Source organism: Lepidochelys olivacea, assembly GCF_965140295.1.
Source record: "Lepidochelys olivacea isolate rLepOli2 genome assembly, chromosome: 3".
Taxonomy (NCBI): Eukaryota; Metazoa; Chordata; order Testudines; family Cheloniidae; genus Lepidochelys; species Lepidochelys olivacea.
In genome coordinates, this window is record NC_140413.1 from 84,097,768 (window position 1) to 84,121,323 (window position 23,556).

At 42.8% G+C, this 23,556-nt stretch overlaps 1 protein-coding gene and 1 long non-coding RNA gene across 4 annotated transcripts in view; one reads left to right on the plus strand and one right to left on the minus strand.

Annotated features, from left to right (window-relative positions):
* SESN1 (sestrin 1) overlaps nt 1-23,556 on the minus strand; it is a 136,035-nt gene that overhangs the window by 51,249 nt on the left and 61,230 nt on the right. The gene's annotated exons all lie outside the window — the stretch shown is intronic.
* LOC311519082 lies at nt 12,949-15,471 on the plus strand. Its single transcript, XR_014711193.1, has 3 exons — nt 12,949-13,112; nt 13,218-13,361; nt 14,983-15,471. It is a non-coding gene; the product is annotated as an uncharacterized lncRNA (long non-coding RNA).

Genomic DNA, 23,556 nt, shown 5'->3' on the forward strand with positions numbered 1-23,556 from the left:
TAACAAGTCTGGTTATGAGCTGCTAGATCCAGTACTTGATAGGAACCTCGTTTAACTCAGCTTGCCACATAACTCAGGACACACAGGTCGGTCATTCAGTGAAGTGGACAGATGAAGAGAACGGAATGGAAGAAAAGCTTGGAATTTCTTTTAGATTTAGGAATTAATGGGAAAGTGATAGGATGGGTGTTGTGGCGAAATCACACTTTGTGCACAAATTATGTACAGCTGACCTCAGCCTCCTCCCAGCTGTCCTCCGTGGTAGCCTCCTACCCTGCCCTATCCCCCTTCCATTTTAAAGCCCCCTCTCTCCCTTTCTTTAGATCAGGGGTCTCAAACTTAAATGACCATGAGGGCCACATGAGGACTAGTACGTTGGCCCGAGGGCTGCATCACTGACACCCCCCTCACTGCCCCCAGCCCTGCCCCCACTCCACCCCTTCCATGAGGCCCTGCCCCTGCCCCGCCTCTTCCCACCCCTTCCCTTCCCCATTCCAACCCCTTCCCCTGGTCGCTCCTCCAGGTACATCCCCCGAAGCTCCCATTGGCTGCGGTTCCCCATTCCTGGCCAATGGGAGAGGCGGGGGGCAGTGCCTGGAAGCAAGGGCAACACAGACCCCTGTGCCTCCCCTCCCCTCCCCCAGGTTCTGGCCGCTTCCTGGAGAGGTGCGGAGGCAGGACAGGCAGGCAGGCAGCCAGCTCTGCCCCTAGCGCGCGCTGGGCCAGAGCGGCTCTAGGTAAGTGCTGGGGGCGGGAGGGCACGGGGAGCTGGCAGGCCGCAGAAAATAACCTCGCTTAACCTCACTCAAAGCTGAAAAATACTGTGATACTAACCTAGCATTTGCAGACTATCAGTGTTAACTATGCTCAATAGGTTATAGCCTTTTTCTCTACCATTTGTCTGTCTTGTCTATCTAGAAGTAAATTCTTTGGGACAGGACTAAGTTTGTACAGTGCCTAGCACAATGGGGCCCCTTTCTCAATTGGCCCCTAGAGACAAATGTCATAAATTATGATAATAGTCAGTGGTTGGCGCAGCCATGCTGGGGCAATCATGATAACTTGGTTTTCGCCAGGACACTGCTGATGAGCGGGATTTATGGGAGGCAACGCATATATCATGTGTCCTGCCCAGGACAGGAGGAAGGCATCGGAGAGGGAGCCCTTGCCAAGAGCCCATCGGGGGCAGAAGCGGTGGCACTTCCTGTTCTGCCTGGTGGAGAACAGATCCACTTGGACAGATCCCCACCTCTGGAAGATTGTGCAGGCTACCTCTGGGTGGAGAGCCCACTCGCGGTGAGAGAAGAAGTCCCTGCTTAGGTGATCTGCTAATGTGTTCTGGACCCCCAGGAGATGACACGCTTCTAGATGGATTCCATAGTCACAGAAGTCCCAAAGATGGAGTACCTTTTGGCATAGGGCGAGGATTGAGTGACCCCGTCTGTTGATCTAGAACATTGAGGCTGTGTTGTCCATCAAGACTGTGTTGTCCATCAACTTGGTCATGGCATGCCACATATTAAAATCATAATGGCCTAGGAGGGCCTGATGGTTGGCCACCCACAACTATAGACTAGAGGACGAATAAACTCTCCTTGAGTCTTTATTCTTAGGAGTAGCCCCCGGTTGACCCTGTCTCTCCCTGTGGTTGACCACCTCTATCACTAGGAAATTGGGAGCAGGGTGAGTATAAAAGGTACTTGTGATCCTTGGATGGCACAAAGTACTTGCCTCCGATCTCCAAGATGGCGGCGCGCAAGAAGGCGGGGGCTTGCCAGAGGGCATTTGTAATTTTCGTGTCCCCTTCATGTAAGGGTAAAGCTACTCTGGCTGGGGCTATGGGGCAGAGAACATCAAAGAGGGAGTCTGTGGCTCCTCTAACTCCTCCGCCTGGAGGCCCAGGTTGGCGGCGACCCACTAGCAGCTCATGATGCACCATAGAATCATCCTGGGGAACCAGAGGAGGGAGCCCCACTATAGCCTTGTCTGGCAACAACAAGGAGGAAGCCCGTACTGAGTGGTCCTCCGCAACCAGAGATGGTCAGGCAGCTTGCTTGCCCACTTTCTCCTGTGCCAATGGAGTGGCTGCAGCCAAGGCCTCTTGAGGGGGGCGGGTGAGAGGTAGCTGATCTCTCCGAAGCTCCGGATACCAAGCCGGTGGCTTGGGAGGGCTGAGTGAACCCCCATGGGTACCACTGTGCCAGCCACGGAGTCTGAGGCCACGGGGCCGGCTGCGGTGCCGCTGCAGTCATCTGCACCGTAGGTATCAGAGCTTGTCCCGCAGCTAGGGAACCTCGCTGCAAACCCAAGCTAGAGCCCAAGCAGTTGCTCCCCTGCAACCAAGACAAGGCTGAGTGGTGGCTCTGTCCCCGATCGGTACCGGTCGCTCCTCCCAGAGTTGGATCTGGCTGACCTCAACGAGCATCTGGATCAGGGCCTTCATGACCACTGGCACTTGGTGAATCCATGATGGCCCTGATCCGGTGATCTATGCCTCATGCTTCACAAGTGGTACCGGGAACCAGAACAGGTTTGGCCTTGTGAAGATATAGCCACATCTGGTGCTGCCGCCCTGGGGGATCGGCGAAGGTCCAGCGAACAGTCCCGTCGGTCCCTTGACCTGTCCTTGGAGTGGTACTGGTGCTGCAGAGATTCCGGGCACCAACTCTGAAACTCCTGCTGGGGAGCACGTGCCTACAGAGGTCTGTGCCCAGTCACTGGTGAGCCACACCTCAAGCCTCTCTGCCCTTGTCCGAGGTCTGGAGACTGGATAGGGCTGCAAAGCTTCTGCCTATCACGGTCAGAAACATGTTGGCTGCGAGAGGGTGACCAGTGGCGGGACGTCCCCCATGGTGGGGAGCTTTGCCGTAGAGGTGGAGACTGTGGTGGTTCAAAACTTGGGTTTACCCTGTGACCAGGACCCTGCAGGGGCTGGAGTGGGCAACACCAGGAGGGACATAATCTCTTGCGCCGCTTGCAGGGCCTCCAGCGTGGACGGCACCTGGAGCTGACAAGGACCTCCTATGCTAACCAGGGTAGCCGCGGGGAGTGGACTGGACTACCCGACTAGAGCGGAGCTGGGGCCTGAGATCCCAAACGTGTGAAGAGGTGCCCGAGACAGGGCCTTGGTCCACCCCAGACTTGTCCTTTCCCTTGCAAGAAGCTGTAGACCTTCCTCACCCAGTCTTCCTTGGCTTCTTGGCTGGAGCATGGAAGGAGACCATTGCTGGCTCACAGTCAGTACTGGCGGGGTGCTGCACACCGAGGTCATGGTGCTCAGTGCCGAATCAGAGCACTGCTCTGACATTGGGTTAAGGGTAGATTAAGGAACGCTTTCAAGCAAATGCCATGCTCCTTCTTTGTCCTGGGCTTGATGGATTTGCAGATCTTGCACTTATCACGAATGTGACCTTCGCCCAACCACTGTAAATAATTGTTAATGTGAATCGCTAATGGGCATGGGCCTTTTACAGTGATCACAGGGCTTAAAGCCTGGGGACCAGGGCATGCTCCGTCCTGAGGCGAAGTCCTATTCGGGACCTATTCAATCCCTAACAAATAGGGAAACTAAAACTATAGGGAAACGATATACAATAATATACAAAAGGTAAATGGGTTTGAATGAACAAGAAGCAACAGCGCTAGCTGAAGCAGCAACAGTTCCATGCACCATCACTGGCGGCAAGAAGGTACTCAGGGTGGAGGGGGCGGGTGGCGCCCTATATGCTGCTGCATATGCGTGCCACTCCGGGGGGTACCAGAGCTGGTCCCCAACGGATACTGCTGAAGGAAAAACTTCCAGCACCAGTGCATGTGGCGAGCACACGCACCTAAGCTGACTGGACATGAGCAATCACTCGAAGAAGAATTGATTACTTGGTTCAGTGGTGAAACAAAACAAAACAAAAAGAATCATTTTGGGTCAACCCAATTTTGTTTCAGTGAGAAACTGAAAAAACCCCCAAAAACATAAGAATGTCCACACTAGGTCAAATTCAAGGTCCATCTAGCCCAGTATCCTGTCTTCCAACAGTGGCCAGGTGCTTTAGAGGAAATGAACAGGACAGGTAATCATCAAGTGACCCATTCCCCAACACCCATTCCCAGATACTGGCAAAACCAAGGCTAGGGACACCATCCCTGCCCATCTTGGCTAATAGCCACTGACAGACCTATCCTCCATGAATTTATCTAGTTCTTTTTTGAACCCTGTTATAGTTTTGGGCTTCACAACATCCTCTGGCAAGGAGTTTCACAGGTTGACTGTGCGCTGTGTGAAGAAGTACTTCCTTTAGTTTCTGCCTATTAATTTCATTTGGTGACCTCTGGTTCTTGTGTTATGAGAAGTAAATAAAGAAGTGTTGTTTATTTCTCCACACCAGTCATGATTTTATAGACCTCAATCATATCCCCCCCTTACTCGTCTCTTTTCTAGTTTTATTAATCTCTCCTCATGTGGAAGCCATTCCATACTCCTAATGATTTTTGTTACCCTTTTCTGAACCTTTTCCAAGTCCAGTATATCTTTTTTGAGATGGGGCTATCACATCTGCAAGCAGTATTCAAAATGTGGGCGTATCATGGATTTATACAGAGGCGATCTGTCTTGTCATCTTTCCCTTTCTTGATGATTCCCAACATTCTGTTAGCTTTTTTGACTGCCGCTGCACATTGAGTGGATGTTTTCAGAGAACTATCCACAATGACTCCAAGATCTTTTTCTTGAGTGGTAACAGCCAATTTAGACCCCATCATTTTTTACGTATAGTTGGGATTATGTTTTCCAATGTGCATTACTTTGCATTTATCAACATTAAATTTCATCTGCCATTTTGTTACCCAGTCACCTCCTTTTGTGAGATCCCTTTGTAGCTCTGCAGTCTTCCTGGGACTTAACTATCTTGAGTAATTTTATATCATCGGCAAATTTTGAAGCCTCGCTGTTTACCCCTTTTTTCCAATTCATTTATGAATATGTTAAATAGGACTGGGCCCAGTACAGACCTCTGGGGGACACCACTATTTATCTTTCTCCATTTTGAAAACTGACCATTTATTCCTACCCTTTGTTCCCTATCTTTTAACCAGTTACTGATCCATGAGAGGACCTTCCCTCTTATCCCATAACAGCTTATTAGTTTTAGGTCAAAGAAATTATCGGCTCAACACAAACTAAAACATTTTGTTTCATTTTCAGAAGGTTCTCACCCTTTAAACAAAATCAAATAAGCTAAAATTCAAAATAAAAATGTTTTGAAATGAAAAGTCCAAATGTTTCATTTAAAAAAAATGTTAAAACAATGCATGACTTTTTCAGAATCCCCCATATTTTTCAGATGAAACAATTCATGGAATTTGACCCAAATTCACAAATAGTTTGTTAACCTGAAACTGCCTTTTTTGGCAAATAAAGTATTCATCCAAAAAAAGAAAAAGAAATTGCCCACCTCTACTAGTGATCTCACAGACTAAAAGCTGTGCTGAATGTGTCTGCAGATTTTATACATTTCTTGAAGTTGAGCTTTTAACTTTCATTAAGCAGAGCTTTTAGTCTCAAGGAACTTGTAAATTCCTTGCACTTTAGTTACTGTGTCTCATATCACTCTTTTGTTGGGTAAACACTTGCACAAGGTCTCTTGGGTCAACTTCAACTGATTACAACAGGTGTTTTCACTGCACTGATTAAACAGAGTAGTCAGTTTCATTCCATTATAACCTTCTCTTACAAACAGCTGAATTATTTACAATCAATTTGACAAATCTTTAAGGTTGGAATTGTATAACATCCTCAAGTTACAAGTTGTCAATAATTCACAAAATGAACCAGATGTTATCTTCCACCAGTTCTCCTCTCCAAAAAGACAGCATCTCCAATTACCCATAAAACGTGCATAAGAATGAACAGCGGTTAATAAAGGATCATCAGTCCAAAGCTGACTTTGCAGTTAACACTGCAATGATAGAAAACTTAAATTACTGTCTACTCATAAGCCAGTAAAAAGAAAAGGAGTACTTGTGGCACCTTAGAGACTAACAAATTTATTTGAGCGTAAGCTTTCGTGAGCTACAGCTCACTTGATCGTGTGTCCCACAATAAAGATCACCATAGATGAGCCAGTGATGGTACGTGAATGGTTTATGATATTTAATGTAGCAACATTCCACTGAAAAATATGTGCTTAACTGAAACGGAATTATTAAATGATCACTACCTATAATCATTGTTGATGATATTTAAACTGTTTATTAAAAGTGATTACAGTCAATTGAAAAGTCTTTACAGATAGTGGAATAAAAGAAAATAGGACTCAATTTTGCATCATTAGAAAGCAAACAGTAATCTAATGATTTTCCTGGTTGAAAGGCGTTTGAGACGAAACATGGTTAAGATACAAAAGAAGAAATCATATTCATGATAAGCATTACCACTGTTTTTAGAACACATTATTTTAGAATGGACATGTCTTTGTAAGAAAAACTACCATATTAGAACAGACCAGTGATATAATCTTGAGAAGCAGTGTGATCTGGACAGATGAACATAGAACAGAGAGTTGTAAAGTCCTGAGTTTTAATCCCAGCTCCATAAATGTTTCATTGTGTAGCCTTCAGAAAGTTGCTTCATCACTGTTTCAATTTCCCTATATGTAAAATGGGACAATATTCACTTTCCTTATTTTAGGGGGATGGTACTAGGATTATTTAAGAATTTGTAAAGTCCTTTGATGCTATAAAGCATCCATAAGTGCTAAACATTATAATCTAGTTTTTAGCAGTGGCATATGCCGTGTGTATTAAAGAAGGCAAAATCCAAAGTGTCTGGCTAGTTGGGCAATGCCAATTCCGCTGGGGAGGTAAAAGAGGAGGGGAAATTTTCTTCCTGATTCTACCTTATTGTAGTGTTATGCTTTAATTAGCCTATATAATGTTACACCTATTATGTATCAAGTATAAATAGATTATATTCTTATTCATGCAAGTTTTTATGCGGGGTTTGTGACACAGTGTGCCCAAAACAGTACCCTGGAACCCCTATATTCATCTGTCACATAATTATGTTATGTTTTGTAGAACGTATGCCTTGTGAGGTATCATTTTAAAAGATTTGACCTGTTACAACCCAACAGGATATTAATCTTTATGTGCTATCACTGCATGGGAAGTTATGCTATGTGTGTGTTATGAAATATATTGTAAGGTTAGGAACACCCACAACCAGTCTTTCAGGTACCACAACAATGCAGCAGCTAGACACTGCTGATGGCCCATTAAAGGGAGTCCACACTCTCAATGACTATCCTAAGAGCTGGATACAATGGAGATTTCTCAGAGATAGCGCATAGACAATGGAGACTGCTTGACCCATGTCATAGCAAAAGCTTTTTCCAGCAAGGTGTAAAAAGCTATAAAAGAGGGAAGTGATATCATCACTTGGCCTCACTCCCCCCACAACTCAGCACCTGGAAACACGTCTGGAGGAAAAAGACTGAACTGGGGAGGTGGTCCCAGACTGGAAAGGAGAATTCCAGCTTGTATATTAAGGAATTATATCATCTACCAGGGTGAAACACTACTTGATTCAAATCCTGTCTAGTTTAAGAACTCAGATTGCGATTTCACTTTTATTTCTTAGGTAACCAATCAATGTGTGTTACTTATAATCACTTAAAATCTTTCTGTAGTTAATAAGTGTTTTATATTTTACCTAAAACAGTGTGTTTTGTTTGGAGTACTTGGGAAATCTGCTCAAGTTGCAAGGGCTGGTGCACGTCCACTTTCCTTTGTAGAAGTGGTGGACTGGGTAAAACTTACAGCGGTCAGGCTTCTGACCAGGGTAAGATGGCACAGCTCTGGGGTTCTAGATTGGGTAGCTGGGAGAAACGGCTGGAGCCTCTCTATTGTTAGTTCATGACTTAACTGGGAGAAGCATTCATGTAAATTCAGCTGGGTGTGTGTCCCTGCCTGAGGATGGCTATGTAAGTACAGTACCTGACAGAGGTTTGTGGCTTAGCAACAGCATCACAGTGTAAAGGAAGCCCAGGTTGGATGGATAGAGGGCTCAATGGTACCTCAGTTCCAGGTTACACCCTGGGGAACCCATCACAGTGGTTTTGCTTTAAAAAAAACCCTCTAATGCTATTTGCCTCAATATATCCTGTTTATATATGTTATTTCTCTTTTTAAATTTGATGCCTCTTAATTCACAGAGCATCCAGTTATTGTACTACGGTAATAGGAAAACAAGTGCACATGACTGGACTTTTCATTCCACTCAATTTTAAATACCCCTTATGTTCTCTCATTTTCCAAACCAAATAATTCTAGTCTTAATTTTGCCTCATAAAAACTTCATTTCAACCCCAAACCTCTGCTGTTAACTTTTGTTGCCCTTACTTGGACTTCTTCTATTTCTGTTATGCCTTTTGGGAGATAACCAAAGCTTAAGAGCATTCAAGGCGAAGATCTACTATACCATCTTGTCATATTTACCATATCCTCTATTACTATCCTAATATAGCCTAACGTTGTATTTGCTTCTTTACGTTTCTTTCAGGACTACAAACTGAAGAGCCCTGTATGAATACTTGGTAATTAACTTGAGCATAATCCTTTTGTTACGTAGCTGATGACAATAATGATCTTCTATTTAATCCAAAGGATCACACAAAGAACTTACAAATTTAAATTGATACACAAATTGTACCAATTCAGAAATGAAGAACACCCACATACTACAGCTTACAGGAGTTATACATCAATCCTATGTGTGGGTCTAACCCCCTTGATGTATTTAGGTGTCTGACATAGAATAGTTGAGATTCTGCAGAATCTAAATTTCCTTTTAAAGAAAAGTTCCTAGCAGACAGTTACAAAATTAACTTCCTCAATATAAATGTAAACCAAAACAATGTTGTCTTCTTGAGGCTGCAGGCAGCCTCAAACAACAGCTCTGGTTGGTGTTAACTTGCCCACCCCCATTAACTTCACTGAGGTGAAAAAGCTAACGCCTAACAATGACAATTTGTGCGTCAAAATAATTAGTAATGAAATAGTTTTATATACACAGGAGAAGAGTGAAGCCCATGGGGACTGGAGGAGAAAAAACTGGGAACAGATGCAAGATAGAAAATGAAGAAATGCAGAAGAAAGGGGAAGACAAAGAGGAAAGAAAAACAAAAAAGAAGGAAGATTAAAGGGCACGGAATAGGAACTAGGGAAGAAATAGCAATGATCCATAATTTCAAAATGCTCAATGTACCCTGCTAGATTGTACATAAAAGCCATATTTTAATCTTGATCTTCATGCAGATCTCCCATTGGCATTTGGTGGAGAAGTTAAGTACTGTAATACAAGAAGTGATAAAAGATAAAGGGAAAAAAGTTTAAATTCTGGCAAAGGAATAGGAGCAAATGAGACCCGGAGGAATAGATGTTTGTAAAGAAAATGGCTAGGAATGTAATTGGAAAAGTACGGGTCTTCAAGGAACTTTACACAAGAACAAAGAAAAGGGGGAAGTGTGCAGACTGGTGAACGCATATGACAGAAGACATAAAGGAGGTGAGATTCAAAGATGAAACTGATGGGTGTTGACTGATAGTCGCACAAAGGATCTATGAAAAAAAGGTATCTGAACAGCTTTTAAATGAAGAAAACCCAAGAGAGCAATGCAACTTTAAAATGATGAATTTTGATGCAGAAGAGCCTAATCACACCAGATGAAATGGCAAATGCTATAAAAGCAATGAAAAATAATAAGGGCATAGACCAAGACAGAATCCCCATTGAGGCATGGAAAAAGCTTGGAATAGAGGGCGTCCATCTGCTGACATCCCCATTCATTTTAATCATAAGATGGGGAAAGATACCAAATCCATGGAGGAAAACTATCTTATGTCAATATAGAAAGGAAAAGGTAATGCTGGCAACCATACAAAGTATAGATGTATGAACCTGATGAATTATACAACAAAACAGAGAGTCTTCAATAAGACTAAGAAATGAAGATATTAGTGCAGATCAATATGGCTTCTTGCCAGGACGGTCAACAATGGATGCTGTCTTTGCATTGAGGCATCTATTGTAAAAATGTAGATAAAAGGATAAAAACATTCACATGGTGTTCATCAGGGTGCTGGACCTGGGGGTGTGGCAACATGCTCTGGGCTAGAAGTAGTTTCCATCATATAGAGGGGGTTTCAGTTTTGTTCAATGGCTTTCAGCACCCCCACTATAAAAATTGTTCTAACACCACTGGTGTTCATCTGGAAAAGGCCTTTGAAAAGCGTGCCAAGGGAAGACACCCGGTGGGGTATGAGGGAAAAACGTTACCAGATTATGATGCGTGGCTTGTTCAAGTCACGTATGTAGGTGCAATGTCAATAATCAGAACTTCTAGTGGTGAAATACAAACTATTGGTAAAGATGGGAGTGCATCAGGGATCAGCACTGAGCCCTTTCTTGTTTACTGTCATCCTGGATACCCTCAAGGAACATACAAAATTGTTTGCAGATGGTATCATTCTATACAGCGAGGAGAAAGTCAGTCCAGAAAAGGATCTTGATAGATCAGTGGTTCTCAAACTTTTGTATTGGTGACCCCTTTCACACAGCAAGTCTGTGAGAGTGTGACCCCCTTATAAATTAAAAACACATTTTTTATATTTTTCTGGAGGAGAAGGGGGATTTAGGAGTGGAGGCTGACAGCTCATGACTCCCCACATAGTAACTTCATGACCCCCTGGGGGTCACAACCTCCAGTTTGAGTACCCCTGTGATAAATGGAGAGATGTGTTAGAGGGTTCAAAATAAGCAGAGGATAAACAGTATATGGTATATAGTTTCAATAAATGTGAATATTGAAGAATTATTCTTGAAACTAGATGGGCCGACAATACAAATGCTGTAAAGTTTCAGTATATGGGTTCCAGAATCCAGAAAAATGTTGGACAAAATGAGAGCTAGGATAATAAATGCCTGTCTCAAATGGAGAGAGGTAAGTGGCGTAGTATGTGACAGGAATATACCAGTAAGTTTAAAAGGGAGTCTATAAAATGGTAGGTTTCAGAGTAGCAGCCGTGTTAGTCTGTATTCGCAAAAAGAAAAGGAGTACAAGTGGCACCTTAGAGATTAACCACTTTGAGCATAAGCTTTTGTGAGCTACAGTTCACTTCATCGGATGCATTCAGTGGAAAATACAGTGAGGAGATTTATATACACACAGAACATGAAAAAATGGGTGTTATCATACACACTGTAAGGAGAGAGATCACTTAAGATGAGCTATTACCAGCAGGAGAGCACAGGGGACGGGGACCTTTTATAGTGATAATCAAGGTGGGCCATTTCCAGCAGTTATCAGGAACGTCAGAGGAACGGTGGGGGGCGGGGGGGTGGAATAAACATGGGGAAATAGTTTTACTTTGTGTAATGACACATCCACTCCCAGTCTCTGTTCAAGCCTAAGTTAATTGTATCCAGTTTACAAATTAATTCCAATTCAGCAGTCTCTCATTTGAGTCTGTTTTTGAAGTCTTTTTGTTGTAATATTGCGACCTTTAGGTCTGTAATCGAGTGACCAGAGAGATTGAAGCGTTCTCCGACTGGTTTATGAATGTTACTTATGCTCAAATAAATTGGTTAGTCTCTAAGGTGCCACTAGTACTCCTTTTCTTTTTATGAAATGGTGGTCCATCCAGTTTTGATGTATGGCACTGAGCGTTAGGCAACAAAGAAGAAACGTGCAAATTATCTGTTCCACAGAAAGGAAAATGTTGAGATGGATGAGTGGTGTAAGCAAAAAAAGTTCACCCGAGGAATGTGTATGTCAGATATGCTCAAGGTAACACCCATAAGTGAAAAAAAGTGAGGGAATGTAGGCTCAGTTGATCTGACTGCATGAGACACAGTACTGACAACTATGTAGGTAAAGTCCAACAGATCAAAATTGAAGGAAAAAGAGACCAATCAAAGAAGAAAAGGCAGGATGTCATAAGGAAGGCAAGTTAGCATGTGGAGTGAGAGATAATATGGCATTAAACAGAGCACTCTGGAAGGAAAGGACTCTTGGAGTGAACCCCATTTGATGGGATTAACGCAAGAAAGAAGATACTGGTTTCACTGAAATACAGTTTAAAAATAGTCTTTTTGCAATCATGTTGGACCAGAAACTGTAAATTGAGTGGTGAAAGGGAAGGACTAACCTAAGAATCTAAATATCCAAACACGAAGCAAGAATTGTCAAGAATTGCTTTTAACCCCATCACGCAATTTTATATATTCATATCAAGAATCCTAAACTCCAACCTTTTAAAATTCTTGACTTAAGACTTCAATATAGGTCTAAAGATTTTGTGCGAGTTCTGCCAGTCCTCCACAGCAATAGTAAACAAAGTGCAAAGCCCTATTTAAAATTTATTAGCTAATAACACAGCTGCAGCAAAATGCTCAGCTAAATATAATCCAGAGTCAAGATTCCACATTGGCACTTACTGCTCCATTCCAGCCTGGCGTCAAAGCTGTTTGCCTGCTTTCATCAGGACAAAGATTTACAGCCAAAGAAATTAAGAGGCTGGAAGAAGCAACTTGGAACTGTGGCTCACTACTTTCTGAAAGAAAGTTTTAGAAACCCAGAAGTAATCTTCCACATCCTTCCTTCATATTGATTAAATGAAATGCAGTGTACTATATTTTTAATCTGCATCAATATACATGAAGATGGTTTATAAAAATGTGTATTCAAGGAGTTCAACAAACAGATACGTTTTTAATGTGTGTGTGTGTGGGGGGGGGGGCAGCTTAAAGTAAACATTCACAAAGATTTTTCCACAGTCTGAACCTACAGGGTCAAAACAATTACCACATTCTTGAAGAAAATAATTAACTGCTATGCATATCAGGGTTAAAGAAGTGTTTATTTAAAAAGAAGTATTTTGGAGATGATTGTGTGTTGTGGGTGGGAAATGCAGAAGATTTAAGGACTCTCAGGAACTCTGATTCTCCCATAGGGCTTTCAGATACCATTGATGGGAACAGAGCTACCACCAGGAAGGGCAGCAACAAACAGCCCAGATGTCCTCAACGACAGAGCCTCAGCTGCTACAGAGAATGGGGAGTAAGTAGCAAGGGTGAGACACAAGACACAGCTCTTCCTGCTCCCTTTTCAACTGCCCCTGGGAACCATCTATCTAGGGTCTGATCTCACCCATTCTCTCCACAGAAGACCAGGCAGAGGACATTCTCTGGCATTTCTCTTTCCTCCCAGTGCAGTCCATAGATGTGCCCTCAGGAAAGGTTCGGAAGCACAGATGGAATCTGGCTAGTCCCTCCAAGTTTCTTCCCAGATTCTATCCCTCCTTCAGGGGTAAGAGAAAGAATCCCACCAATCTTACACCCTGAAAGCATTTTTTAGACAATGTTTCTGTTCCCTGTCTGCACGATTTCAAAGAGCTGCCCTGACAAGGTGGCCAGAAGTTAACAGTGGCCACAAAGGGAGCAGGTCAAAGCGTTCAGGCTTCCGTCTCCTGAGACAGTAGAACAAGTGCCCTGCCCCTACTCCCCTATCCACCTTTAGCAACAACTCTTGCACTTGTCTGAAATGTTGTTTGTTCCCCCCCCCATCATACCTTCCAATCCATACAGACTGATCTCCGGGGGAGATGTTATGCAACCACTATCAGGAGTGGGGTTGCTGTATGCACCTGTAGTGTGGTGTAGGAAAAAGAGCACTTGTTTCAGGGTGTCCAGGGGGGCCTTCTGCCCCAAGAGACCCTGAGGGTTTTTCACCTTCCTCTGCAGCATGGGGCATGGGTCATTTTCAGGTTTAAATGAGTGTAAATGGTGGGCTTGCTGTAACTTGTACTTTTTATGTTATGATTTGAGGATTTTAGTAACTCAGCCAGAGGTTATGGGTCTATTATAGGGAGTGGGTGGGGGAAGTTCAGTGGCCTGCAATGTGCAGGAGGTCAGACTAGATGATCATGATAGTCCCTTTTGTCCTCAAAGTCTATGAGTTTAACAGACCCATTGTTCCTCTAGGGGGTCCTCCCTGCTACTAATGTTAAAGGACTAGAGTGCTTAGAGAGCATTTAATGCCTTGGATAACTCAGCTGTTCCATGGCCCCCTTCTGTTCTGGCTGGAAACTTGATCCTTACCACTCTCCTCCCAATCACCCCAACCAAAAGAGTTGTTCCATGGCTGGGAGAGCCCAAACAGCTACTTCAGCCCACAGCAACTTTGTTCATGCACTTGGGGAAAGCTCCATAGAAAGAGCTGATCCCAAGAAAGTGTCCCAACGGTGAGAGAGAGGGAGGGAGGGGACATTATCTAGGCGTTCAGATGCCCCCAGCAAGATTTCCACACAAGTTTGTGGAGAGAAACACAAAGGAGGATAGGAAGTCCCCAAAAACCCTTCAAGGTGGGTGGCGTGGAGGTCTTGGAGAATCCACAATATGAGTGGGAGAAACAGAAAGGTAGGTAACCATTTTTTCCAACTGTTGTTCTTCAGTATAGCCACGTCCATTCCTCTGTAGGTGTGTGCTCACCTTGTGTACAGTTATCAGAGAACTTTTCCCATCACTGGCACCTATTGGGGTGGCTTGAGTGCCCTGTTTTCTCACATCACTACGTGTTGGTGTAAGAGGGTGGCTCCACCCCAAAAATCTTTCAGTTCCTTCATACGGGAGAGACTCCGACAGAGGGAAGGAAGGCAGGTCATGCAATGGACACATGTAAGAACAGTTACAGCAAGGTAAGTAACCATCTTTTCTTTGAGTGCTTCATATGTCCATTCCACTCACAAACAGACAAATAAGGAGATGGTCTTAGAGAGTCTACCTGAACAGTGATTGAAGGACAACCTATCCAAAACTGGCATCCACCCAGAACTGATGGGCAATGGCATAATGAGACATAAAAGTATGAACTAATGACCAAGTCGCTGCTTTGCAAATGTCCAATAATCCCTGTCCTTTCTCCTTGGCAGGTCTTGAGACTGGAAAACCCTGGTGTCTGTATGGCTATTGAGAATGGAATGGTTTCCTCTTGTCGCTGGAGTATAGATTCTGAGAGATTTTAGTATTGTCCTTGTATCTTTTGGACTTTGGAGCCTATCTTCTGTTTTATTCAAAACGGAAAGAGGGACATTCAAAAGGGAGGTCCTGGATGATCTTCTGGACTTCTGCGGGGAGCCCAGAGCACTGTAATCACAAACATCTTCTCATGGTAATAGCTGATACCATAGTTCGAGCCACCGCATCTGCATCATCTATGTTGCCCGAAGAACCATTCTGGCAACCAGCTTGCACTCATCCATAATTACTGCAAACTCCTACTTACAACCCTTAGGCAGCTTGTCTTTAAATTTTATAACTATTTCCCAGAGGATGAAATCCTAGTGGCTTGGGAGTGTGTGTTGGTTTGCAATCATGAGCTGCATCCTCCCTGTAGAATAAAGCTTATGCTTGAACAAGTACAGCCTCTTCACTTATTTGCCTTTTGGAATCTATATTTGGTGAATTTGTCTCTCCCATTCATTAGCAGCTGCTACCACCAAGGAATCCAAGAGAGGGAATAAAATATTAATATCCCTTAGATGTAGTACCTCTTTTCAGTTCAATTTGCTGCAGGAGGTAAGGAGGACGGCATATGCCAGAGTGCCTTGCCTCACTCCATAATGGCTTCATTAATTGGCAGAGCCACCCTGGCAGGGACCACCAATATCAGGATGTCCACCAACTTGTGGGAGCTTTCACACACCATCTCTGCCTGAATATCAAGAAAAGAGGCCACCCTTCTCAAACAACCTTGATGAGCTCAGTGATATTCTAGTGGTATTGAATCGCTTACTGCATCAACTGCTTTGTCTGGTGACAAGAAAGAGGACACCACAGGATTCTGAGGTGGTAGCTACTCCATGATTTGCAGTTGGGAAGCGGCCTGAGGTGGTTCTGGGTGCTCAGTACCAATGTTGGTACTGGGTATCAGAGAATAATGTTCTCAGTGATGATATCCTCAGAGAGGTCTCTATGACCCAGAATGAGATGACTGTAGGGAAGACCTAGCAGGAGGGAGAAACTCCCCATGGTGTCCAGAATGACAACTGATATGGGCCTGGGACCCAATCTTAACTGGGCTATTGCTACTTGGAAGGAGGAGCAGGCCAGTGTTAAGACAGCTGCACTGCCCACGGTTCTCAAGTCTCTGATGGAGGGTATGTCCTCTGCCTTGAATGGGACACAGACAAATGTACCACTGAATCTGAAGATAAAAGAGTCTGAACCATCTGACATGCGGGGGGAGGGGGGGTGATGCAGAGCTACTCAGTACCAGGGACTGGTACCCTGAGCCTGGGAAAGGAGGTACCAGGGAAATCATTGGAGGCTTGCACATACAGAGACTTGGTACCATGAATTCCTGACACACTGTGGTAATAGCCACAGGCATCAGTACCAATTTTGAACCTTCTTGCACTGCCAGAGATACCAGTACCGAGTACTACATAGTTCTCTCCCAGCTGCATATGCCTCTGCAGTGGTCAGCAGCAGCGGCTGATGACTGTCTCAGAGAGCTTTCAGGGGACACCCTCAACAGACCTGGCACATGCTCCAGAGGTAGCAATTGCTTCTATTTAGCTGAAGATTGCTCCACTGAAAGACTCTTCCCAACATGTTTCTTAGAGTCTCTGCCTTTACTAGGCTTAGGCACTGACACGACTAAGCACAGTACTAAATCTGAGGAAAGTCTAAGCCTTTTCTTTGGTACAGGACTGAGGAGCCACAGACATTTCTGGTGCACTTCACACCAAGGCTATGGTAATCTGAGAACTGTGTGCGCAGTGATTTCGAGAGGGCTGAAGTGGTGCTTTCATGAGTAGATACTTGAATGTCACTGTTCTGTCCTTCTTTGAGTGAGGCTTAAATCCCTTGCAGATGTGACATTTGTTACTACTATGGAATTTTCCCAAGTACTTTAAGCAGGATAAGTACGGGTCACTGACCGGCATGGGATTAGTGCAAGTGTGGCAGGATTTAAACCCTGGTGAGTGTGGCATCATTCTGGCACCAAGTCTGGTACTCAGAAGCTTTGTCCAAAAAAATTAAGACTAAAATCTATCCGTACAAACTAGCTAAAAACTAACTAATTCCTAACAATTAGAGGGTATATATACAAAAAGACTGAGGGAAGCACTTATTATAATTCGTCTAAGATTGCTCTGACAACTATCACTGGCAGTGAGAAAGGAACTGAGGGAGGCTGGGTGTGGCACCACCCTCTTATTTCAGCATACAGTGGCATGAGGTGACAGAGGGAGTTCAAGTCACCCCAAAGGGTACAACTGAGGGAAAATGTTCTTATTACTGTGCACGAGGCAACCACACCCCTACAGTGGAATGGACATATGCAAACACTCAAAGAGGTAGGTGTGGAAACTCCCTGGAAGTTCCTGTGTGAGGATGGAGATGGGAGTAGATTAGGTGGAGCTGCACACCCTTGCAAGTATATGGTTATGGATAAGTGTAGCAGGTTAGGCCACCTATGGAGGAAGGAGGGTGAAAAGACTTCTAGTTAGCTCTTATAGGGGAAGAAAGGAAAAAAAAAAAAAAAAGAGTAGAGAACCTAATAGTGACTGAAAGGGAAAACCTCCAAATAGTCTGCACGTGGAGGGAAGAGGGCAGAAGGCCCCAGTTAGTTTCTATGTTGGAAGACAGAGGGGCTGAAGGTCCAACTAAATCCTAGTGGAGAAGAGAGGGGCATTTGTGAAAGACCCCATGCCCCCCCCCCTTTAAGATGAGGATATAGACAAAGAGAAAGACAACTCCTCACTTGGCTTCCTAGGACTTTCACAGATCATCTCTGATCCCCCCATGCTGCCAATCAACACCATGGACTCATTTTCTGCCTACCTGTCAAGATAGAGAACATCACAACACAGCCACTGTCTTGGACAGACTTATTACCTCATTAAGGCAGTGGTCAGACACATTGCAGAACAGAGGAAGCAAGAAAGATCTATGAACCTGATTCAACCAGAAAGACTCACTTTCAAAATCTTCACACCAATCTTAATATATTAAGTTAATGTAGGAGTTTGTGCCATATGAAATAATTAGATGAAAAACAGCAGACAGGAAGCCTGTCTAGTCTAACTATAGGTATTTGAACTTCATACATCTACTAATACTGGATCAACAACAAGCTGAATACAAGATTTAGAATTTGCCCTTTTGCTTCAAACTTTTTAAAAAGTTATGAACAGTTTAACAAATTTCATATGCAGAATCCAGACATTCACATTAAAAAAAATCCATACTATCCTTGTTCCACATATCTTTAGTTGTAATTCAAAACTAACATACAGTTGTCTAGACAATTATATAGTAATCAAGATCTTCTGGTTGTTATCACTATACCATTGTACTGTTGAAAATGCTGGTCCACAGAACTAGTATAGAAAGGAACAGGACAGTAATTAGTCACACAACCATTAAGGCATTAAGAGGGTTGTTTGCTGCAAAAATAACCTCCCCATATCTCAGATAGGATAATATAGCCACAGAAAACAAAAGCACATTGCCTGAACTGTGATATTGTGGTTTGACAGAGGCACAAGCAAGTATGAAGGGGAAACAACCTCCCCCACTCTGTGTGATCTGCCAAACTGAGTAAGTTCTAGAATTTGACAAATTAAAAGCCTCCAAAGAGGTTCATCTGCCATACAGTCTCAGCACTCTTCATTACTAGCTCAAAATAAAAAGCAAGAGTTTGGTAGAATGTGTGTTTAAAGGAATATTTATGATCAAATATTGCAATAATGTGAATATTTATGCACATAACTAACACAAATTGGCAAAGATTTATTTTTAGAAGTGGACTACTGTTTATTAAAGTATTTATATTGTACTACTGGAAGATGATCTGCAAAGCCGTTAAAAATTGGTTTGTGACTTTAAGAGGACAACAAAATCGTGTTCTTATCTCCCCTTTCTACTACTAAAAGGAGAAGGAAAGTTCTGCTTGCTCTTTAAATTAGAAATTCAGGTCTTGTCTATCTTGAAAGACTATGGATCAGTGGGAAACTGGTAATGGAACACTACAGTACTAAGGAAGTAAAATTTAAATTGTGAATTGTTGTATGGATAGTAAAGAACAATATGACTGATGTCCCTAGCACTCATAGTATGATTGTGCTTTGAGCTCTTCTTCCCCCTGTCCAATCAAACCAATTCCAGGAATACCACATTTATTGCATTGGCTGCTTACTAGTTTATGGGGAAATCTAAGGGGTGAGTTTTGAACAATAAAGCTCTCAATGTTTTGGGACCTGCCTAACTGAGAAGCCTGGTCTCTTCTCAGGTGATACTGAAATCAGTAGAGGTATTTGAGCTGGAGCTCCCTTGGTATGAGAGAGGCAGAGTTGTTGGGAGGGTATTCTCAATGAGGTCCCTTCAACTGAGATTAACTCCTCTAGGTCTAAATTTAGCTCACAGGTGTTGACCTTTAGAACTCACTATAAAACTCATACTTGGGCAGGAATATGGGGATGGTTGAGGGTGGGGGTTATGGGAGATGAAATGGGAAGAAGTTTTAGATTTGAAGATTGGCACCCTTTATAGAGTAAACAGTTATCTACTCCTGGGGGCATTCTGTGCCAAAAGTTTAAAAATTCTGAATACAATATTTTTAAATTCTGCAAATTTTATTTGTTAAAATAACACTACATAATCACGCCAGTTTCAATTATTTTGGTAATTCATTTCAAAATACCTGTCAGAAAGTATGTCTAACAATAGAGACACACACAAAAATCCCCTCAAGAGTGGAGAGTTAAAGAAACTCCTATGTCAACCCAGTCCCTGTTTCTCTGCTCCATTTCCCCACCTCCAGAGCCCAGCCAGGGAGCCAGACACTCACAACCCCTCCCCACAGAGCCCAGCTGCAGGGACCCTCCCTTGCCCAGACACCTGCCCCCTCCCCCTCCAGAGCCCAGGGATCCAGAGGGAGAAACAGCTTGATGCTCAGCCCCAGGCTTGCACGTAGTTTCCTGTGTGCCGGCCTTTCCTTCCCTGAGGGTATGCTGGCAACTGCAGCTGCCAGGAACCTGGCTTTGCTGGGTCCAGCAGCCCGTAGTGGTGGCTAGCAGCACTGCAGCCCATTTCTGTAGGGGAAAAGAAATTCTGCATCCACATTAACTTCTGCAAAATTCTGCATTGCACAGTGGTGCAGAATTCCCCCAGGAGTAATGTCATGATGTGTATGCAAGCTGTGCATTGGCTTGTTAGTATTTTTATTTAAGACAATTAACAGTATCTAGTTGTCTAGGATGCCACGGGCATATGATAGGAATTTATTTATATGTTTTAATGAAACTGGTCAATATGATTTACATTTTTAGTAAGAATTTGACTCAGTCTACCACATTTCTTTAGAAAAATACTGCTATGTAATTTGAGCTAACTAGCAAGTTTTTTCTTTTCCTTTTTCAATTTCATTGGTTAGAAAAACCAAACAATAGTCTGTGGCAAGTTAGCTTTTGCAACAATTTAGCTTTGATTTCCAAAGTTCTGAAACAAGGATTAAATTATTTCAAACTACATCTACACAGAGAAGAATTTGTAGTTTTGAATATCTTGTTAACTCAAAACTTTCTTATAATTAGGTAGAAATGTAAGATATCAGGACTTAACTTTGCATTCTTTAACAAGCTATCTTTTAAACTGCCTTCAAGGAGATCAACTATAGAACTACTTATTTAGCTTTAAGTTCCATTAATAAAAATAGAAGATTGTTCACATTTCAAAGGCCTGGCTTAACACCAGTTAAATATTCAAACTCCTTGTGTCAATCATCTGTAAATGAAATATTTAAAATATATGTAAGTGTTTTCCTGCCAGGGAAACATGCCCCACCTATAGGACCAATACTGGAAATACCCATTTCATTCTCTTTCATTACACTTAAACAGCAATTCAAGATGTATAAAAAAGATCCCACATTGACATTTGTAAAGAAAAAACATCAGTGAAGATTAGCACAATTCATATTTAGCCAAGTAGTCCAGTCCAAGTTAACCTGACATCATTAATCTTGCAATGGTTCCATAGGATGAGTCTCTTTTGTAGGAGACAATTGGCATCATTGTTCCATACTCATTTTTGCATATACTGTAATTGGTTGTAGAATTACTCTGTGGTTATCTGATAAAGCTACTAACCAACTAAGTCTGATGCTATTATTCAATAACGGTAAAGCAAGATGGTGTGGTGTAGATAAAGACTGTTGCAGTCTCTCTCTCTTGCACATGTACATACAGCCCTAGAGACAGGGCTGAGTGAAATTCAGAGTTTCCACCCCACAGCAAAGTCTAACATCTCAACATTTGTTTTCATCTCAAATCAGGGATGCTAAAATTTGCAATTTTTCACAGAATGGAAATTCCAAAAATTTTCAGTTCAGAAAGAGCATTTTGTTCAACATTTTTGATTGAAATTAAACATTAACATTCCCAAAATAAAAATGTTTCAGATCAATATATTGAACTGATCTGGAACACTTCAGGTGAGTTCAATCTTAAAATGCATTGTCTCATAGTGGCATTATGGGACTTGTAGTTCAGGGCCCCCATTCTCTCATCTCATTCATGGGATGAACTACCTGGAGGACTAAATCTCCAATAATGCAATGTGAATTTTCTTGTGACCAAACTCTGTGCTACGCATCATAGGAATCCAATGACTTTAGGTGCCTCATGGAAGATACAGTCCAGCCAGGAAGCTTGACACTTCAAGAAAAACAGGGGCACCAGGCTTCTGAACTTGATATACCCAAGTCATTTGAGTCCCACGCTGCATCACACAGCTTAGTCATAAGGAAATCCACAGTGCATTATGGGAAATCAACCCACAGGAGAAAATGATGGGAGCTCAAGTTCAGACCCTAAGGTTAAGTACTGGAAAATGCAATTTAAGATTTTATTGAACTGATTCAAAACAGACTGAAATATTCCAAATCTCATCAAACCAACCCAAAATTATTTCATTCAGATTTTTCTGAACAGAAAATCAAAAATTTTCAGGAAAATTGAGACTTCCCCTGCATAAAAAGTTTCAAAATTAGTGAAACTGCATTTTTTTTTGGTTGGAAAACCATTCCAATGGAAAAATCTCAACCAGTGCTATCTCAAGACCCGAAGTAGGACAGGCTTCCACAATTCACTTACAAGGCACACATCAAAAAACTCCATGCAGGCGTACTTATACAACTTTTAGCTTACTCCCACAGCCCAGATATCAATAGTTGTGAATTAAAACAGCACTCTGGTTACTTGCATACAAACTAATACAAGAAGAATCCCAATTTTGCTTCAGAACATATATCTTTTACTGCCAAAGAAAGTAGCAATATTTTAAATTGGAACAGGATTTATCCCCGTCATGAAACTAGTCACAAGTCTTGCCATTAGCACTGTACAACACCAGCATATGACTGCTTTATATGATATTTATACACAATCAATATAAATTGTCTTGTCTTCATCGTAAACTAATCTGTTCGCCAACTTCCAGCATTTGACTTTCCACCCAACTTTATGGCTCCCTGGCTGCCACCCCCATATCCAACACTCTTGGCTGGCCACCAACATTTCCCCACATGCACTCTCTTTTCCCAGCCAGCCATTCAACACACACACTTCTTTCAGCTCCTCCACCAGCTCCCATTCTGCAAGTGTCACAGCGCAGGAGGAGCCAAAGAGACCGACAGGCCAACTGGGAAAAAGGAAGGGAGTAGTCTTTCAGAAGGCATAGAAGCACCAAGCAACAACAGCAAGACCAGTTCTTAAAAGCTCCCTCCCAATTTTGTGAGATCAACATCTTGGGGAGGGTGAAAACTGGGAGGGGTCCAGAGCAGAGGCGGGAAACTGGAAGGTGAAAAATGGAAGGTTGATGAGTGAAGATGTCCACAACTTATGAGTGGAAGAAATGGTAAACTTCCCTCTGAAAAGGAGGCTTTAGGGGGAGGATGAGAGTGAGAAAGAGAAAGAGGGGGAGGGACGTTAAGGGAAAAGCTCATCTGAAATTTAAATATACGCCACCACTAGGCTATGAGCACACATGTTTTATACAAATCAAATTCAAGGCTTATTGATGTCACTGTGTAGGCAAGTCTGTGGTGTTAAGAGGAATGTAGCTAGACATATTGGTTCCCAAGTTTCATCACTTCCAGAGAATTCATATAGTTAATAAAGAGTTGTTAGTGTGGGCTTTAGCAATGAAACGAACTTATGTCTAAAGCTATGTTCCACATTATATATGGACACAATTTAAATTTTTTAATTGTGTTGCCTGTTCCACAAAGAGTATTTCTCCCATCATTATTAGTAGAACAAGGATTTTTTTTCAACAGATTAAGTTCCAAGTTGTCACAATGACTTAACCTTCACCCTATCCTGGAGACTACTGCTTATATAAATTCTCCTTTCGGCTTGAAAAACCACCAGATGACGCCTACTCCAAAACACACTCAGTGCCACTACTGGATACTAAGCAGCATAACTAAATGG